We start from the raw sequence: 6,000 nt of genomic DNA, 5'->3' as shown, positions 1-6,000 counted from the left end.
GTTATCGCGTGCTACAATTAATGCGTCCTATAATAATATGAAATTATTAGGTACACGTAAATATATTTTAATATTATTATCGCGGTTTTTTTTTTTTTCAACCGTTTATGCGCTCGTTTCTATTGATTTATTTATAAATATAATAATATACATAATAATATCATACTAGCACGGCGTTGAAATTACATTTGCACACATCTTTGCGCAGTTATTTTATATTTTCTTTTTTTTTTTTAAATTTTTATTATATATTCTAGGTCATAAACATCCGGATTCGAATCATAACTATAACAATAAATTATTTCCCAAGACTAAACGATCCGACAAAATAGTAATGCTCTTGAATAATGTTTCCTGTGTAATGTCTCGGTGTATAACAATTGTTGAGAAATAGACCGTTTTAATACACAGTAAATTACATTCATATTAAATGTTGTTATTATTATTATTATAAGTATCATTATAATTTATATTATCGGGAGATTTGTGATCATTATATATATATATATATATTACGATATTAATATGTAATTATTATTTCAATGAAAAAAATGATTGTTATCGCCGCATAATAATTATTATAATTTTTTTTCGGAATAATTTTTTTCAACTAGACGTATTTGTACTTCGATTATTGTTATTGCAACTTTCATTTCGGAATCGCAAAACTGTGACTGTTGTTTTCATAGAACACCACTACATATAATATGTACGTATATACTATTAAATTTATGATATTTTGTATTAGTAATATCATATATCATTGTCGACTAGAATAAAAAAAAAATCCATTACAAGTACCTTGTTTTAAGTACCCATCAATAGGCAATAATAAACCACGCGAATCATTTAAATTCGTTTTACTAACAAATATGTTCGAATTATTTGATTCAATAAATAGCACTATTATAAACACACTACAGCCACAACTGTAGCTAGTGCTCCACTTGACAATAGTGTTTGCACTGGGACGAATTATGAACAAAACGTACTCTCTTTGATTCTTTGGCGGTTTTCTTTTCGAATGAAACGGTTATTGACAATGAAGTGTCCATTATAAATTATTATGCACGTGCGAGCAATTATTAAATTACATGAGGATTAAAAGAATTGTTTTTTAACTAAGTCGTTAAAAATATAGGAACACATATAACTTTAAATCTTAAAATAAATTAATATAGTTACGTATACCTATAACGCACATTTAATGCATTACGTATGTATTCAAAGCTATATAAGAAGGAAAAATATGTGTTTTTTCTGTACTTATATTTAGTATTATTCATATGAGTACCAAGGTTTGAGGTTTCCATTGGCGCACCAACTGAAATCTCTGTTTATTTTTACAAAATAATGCTTGTACGTTTTAGATTCTGAGCGAAATGATGAATGTAAAGGTTTTATAAATACCTGAATTATGTTTGGCTATATTTTATTTTAGGTTTTAACACTTTTTGGAGTAGAAATATTGTTTTGATTAACAGCATTAAGATTTTTACCTGGTATAAAGGTTAACTACCTAGTTGTTACTTTGAAAGTTCAAAAGTAGGGAATTCTCAGTTATTTTCTTGAAAAAATGAAACAATGAAAAAATTTAAATATTTACGCAACACCAGTTTTTGACAAAATCTATTCTATTATTTGTTATAAAATATGGATGGGACAATGTAAAACAGGGTAGATACCTGGTACATTTTTCAAGTAGTTAAAAAAGTCAAAAAACAATGTTACCTTTTTATTTTATATATTTTTAAAACAATATTATTAATGAAATAGTATAATATAAAAATGTAAAATTATAGCTATTTTTCAAAGAATTTTTGTTATTTAAGAAATAATAGCTATAGAAATTTGAAATTATTCTGTTTTTAATATTTTTATTTTTTATGAAAAATGAAATGCTCAGTTTTATGGTGTTTTTTTTACAATTATTTGGCTAAAAATCGACCGATATTTTGAAAGCCTATCATCTACTATTGCATTATTATTTATTTTTTGGTACTTCAATTATTGTACTCATACACAGTTAGATTTTAATCAAACGGACTGATCTTTATCATAATATAATAATTTTACTTGTTAACACATCGTTAATATTAATATCTGGTATTGCAATAAGTCCCGTCGTAAAACGGAATATCTCTACCCCGCTGCTTTACGAGAAATCGGTATTTTTTTTTTATGTTAATAGGAGATGCATAAAACCACATTCCCGTGTAGAGTACTTACCGTTCAAAAAATATAACCTGGGATGTTACGACGCGGTAGCTGTATACACTTTTAATAGACTAGATAGGTATACGATTTCCGTTGACTGTTATAAATACGTACCTAATTCGTAAACGACAATATATAAGTTCTATTACGGTACACACGCCGCTTATACAGGTGTAGTATTAAATAATAATATTTGCGATGTGCCCTTCTGTCGGCGCGACTCGCTGCTAACGGCTATATACCTACTGTGCACATCGTCACACAACGTCACCCGTACCGCAGTCAATACCAATACTGTTATAAAGCTATAATCACAACTAATCTAACTATTAAAGACATCACTGCGTAAGTACATACACACACACACACACATACGTCATAACAATGATGTTCGTCGTTAATCGATGGCGGCGCGTCATTTACATTATGCTATATATAATAATAATAATAATATAAAATTACAATTATTATTTTGTCAATATATTATTTATATATTTATAGGCGATGCGCGCGCATGCATACACACACACATATTGTATTATATATACTTAAAAATAATTAAATATAATATGTATACATATCGTATATAATATTATTATGTTTAATGTTTATTCATATAATATTATAATATTATTATTACGTACCTGCGCGCGCCGTGTGTGTGTGTGTGTGTGTGTGTGTGTGTGTGCGCGCGCGCGCGCGCGTGTAATAAATTAATAACGTAAACGTCCCGGCGGTCGTCCGTCAGATGGCACTGACCAATGAGCAACGGCGGCGGCCGCAGTAGCAGCGACGACGACGGCGGCGCGCGACCTCTCGCAGTGTGCTATTCGTAATCGGGGCGTAAGAGTGCACCGGTGCTCGGACGACTTACCCCACGTGCGCGCGTATATCATGCGACGTGCCCCGCCGCCAGTCGTCACATTACCGTTAACGTGTGCGAGTCGAGCGTGAGACCGATTGGTGTTTAGAAATTTCGTTCCGTCTGTCGTATAATAATATTTTTGTCTGTTTGAAAAATATTGATTTTTTTTTTTCTCTCCGACGACGATATCACGTTAGACGATCGTGCCTTTTGATTTGTTTTTTATCCGTCCGTTTTCAATGAAAAGTCACTGATCGTCGTCGGTTGATCGTTAAACGGCATTCGTCGTCCGCACATCACTTTGCGGTGGAAAATTTTAGTCGTCCGCACAAAACAATTCGTCGTCAGTCTGGGACGCATGCGACCACCATGGACACTACCTAACAGAACGTCTCGTCCTCGACATCATCGATAATCTTACCCAACTAGTGCGCTATACCTGTGCACCGCGCGTCTCGTCCGCAGTTTCCGTGTTGAATTTTTTTTTTTTCGTTTTCGTTTTCGTTTTCGTCTCTCGAACCCGTCGCTATTATTACGCCGAACAGTGCCGACGACCGTTTACTACTCCACCCGGAATAATACCCGTTCACCGCAAAGCCCATCTACCACACCCACCCTTAAAATCTGCACTGCCGCGATGACGGGCCCGTATGACGACCGACGCAATCTGTACCAAGAAGTGGGCCGGTGGTGGTGATACGCGCGACATGTCGAATGGTGGTGACGGCGCAGCAGGTGCAGTTTGCGAGTGTCGCCGTAGCCGTTGTCGGACCGCGTCGTCGTCGTCGTCGGCGTCGTTGTCGTCACCTCCGCCGTCCGTGCTGGCGTGTGGTGCTGCGGTTCGTGGCCGCGATCTCTGTGGAGCTCGGCGGCAGGGTCGAGCTTCACGCGGCCACGGCCGTCTCGACGGCCGGCGGCGCGAGCGGCAGCAGCGGCGGCGGCGCGGCCAGATGGCGCCGTGCGCCCACCTGGGCAGACGACACGCAACCGGCCGGCAAACACGCGTCGACGTGGTGTTCGAGGCAAGATGGGTCCGGGGCCCAGCACGGCCCGGCGACCCGGTATGCGCGTCACGTTCGTGGTACAGCGCGTGCACAAGACGCCATCAGGCGGTCACGTACGAGGGCTGCGGTCGGCAGCCCGTGCGGCTCAACTTCGCGGAAGCGCGGCGGCGCGACCCGCCTGGCAGGCCGCCATCAGCGCCGCGTGCACGCAGGTGCAGCAGTTGCCGCCGGCCGCCGGCAGTCGACCGTCGGGCAAATCAAGCGTAGGGCACAGTATGGTGTTCGTGTCGGCTGTCGCGACCACCTGATGTCGAAGCTCGGCGAACCGTTCTCGAACCCCAAGAACGAGACGCCGTGCAGAAAGTCGCTGTGACTGCGGTGAAGTACCACCACATTTCCGCGCATGTTTACGTTATATTCCATAGAGTTTGAGAACGCGACCGACACGCATGTCAGCCAGACACGCCGTGTGTGGCAAAGCCCGCGAAGTGGCGCCAGTGTTGGGCGCGTGTTTACGCGCAAAACGTTGGGACTATACGGTGGTACGCGTTCGAGTCGGCGTTTAAGTTGCTATAATAGTTCCGGCGCGGTCGGCGTGTAGGAATATTGGTTTATTAGTTCTACAATATTGTAGTGTTTTACGAACGATTTTTATGTCTGTTACAAAGACGATTCACAAACTCTTGAAAATAATTGTAAAGAATTGAGAGGATATTAGCCCATTAATCGTTTTCTATCTGTCGCTAATCCGTGCTCTACGTATAGCAAATTCGCGTTATTCGACAGAACGAAAATACGTAAGCCACGTAGGTATCGTTAGGTTTATAGTAATAGATTGTAGTAACGATTTGTCATAGGTACTGATTATCAGACTTCGAGTTAACAATATAATGCGTACTTGTACGTTGGAATTTTCACGATATTTCGTTTAAGTCAAATAATATGATTTGAAAATGTTCTGCACGTACAAAACGCGTCATGATGTGCTTAATCTTAATCTAAGGTTTAAATATAGAACAATTCGTTCTTAATACAAATTATAACATCACAAAATTTGTTTTGTTAAATGCACTGTTGTTATTTTACCCTAATATAATTTTTGAACTGTCCGCGTACTTTAAGGCCTCGCTTTTAAAGAACTTCGCAGAGACTGCGGTTTCAATTGACATCATATAATGCTCATAAGCCTGGCATTTACGAGTAGTTTAAACACATATTTTATTTGCTAGGAAGTACACACTTACGACTATATTATAGTGCCTACTATAATATAATAGGCGTAATTTTGCTATTATTTGGCTATTTTCTTCAGTTTCTTTGCCTAATCCAACTTCTCAGGGTTCGATTTTCTGTCTATGGCCTCATCAATTTTGTCGTTTCAAAAAGCGTTTCAAACATTTTTCACCGCTCAATATCCACTCACCCACCAGAACAATAAAAGTCGCTCGGTAAATAGTGAAACCGTAATTCGTTTGTGTATACCCATTACTATTAATTATTTGTGAGAAGCTCGCTGCACGTGTGTCCTTTAATTTACCTTTTGCATATTGACTACCACATCTCGCAATAATATCATTACATTCACGCAAAACCACAAAAATTATGTTAGTGAATTTAAAAAAAAAAAACTTTTACCGATACACCGATTAGGCATAATATTCTACACGTAAACGAATTTAATATTATAATCCGCCGTTTTTACCGCCGCGCGGAACGCCGTTCGTATATACGTTCCTGCGTGGAACGCGGCCAAATCGTCTATTTTCGGACGGCTGTACGACGGCGGCGACGATGGCGACTCCGGCCGCTGCGTCTCGTTCGCTTTATCTCTATCGCTCTCCCTATCTCACCATCACTCTCTCTCGTTCACTCACTCATTCTGCGTATGCGTCTCTCTCTTTCGCCCTTTCCATC

The 6,000-nt window shown here is 39.0% G+C and overlaps 1 pseudogene; it reads left to right on the top strand.

Annotated features, from left to right (window-relative positions):
- The first annotated feature begins 2,996 nt into the window (after window positions 1-2,996).
- Window positions 2,997-6,000, top strand: part of LOC112595890 — a 68,341-nt pseudogene continuing 65,337 nt past the window's right edge.

This window comes from Melanaphis sacchari, unplaced genomic scaffold (genome assembly GCF_002803265.2).
Source record: "Melanaphis sacchari strain LSU unplaced genomic scaffold, SCAv2.0 Contig2_pilon_pilon, whole genome shotgun sequence".
NCBI classification, from domain to species: domain Eukaryota; kingdom Metazoa; phylum Arthropoda; class Insecta; order Hemiptera; family Aphididae; genus Melanaphis; species Melanaphis sacchari.
This window is presented reverse-complemented; position numbering and strand designations above follow the sequence as displayed.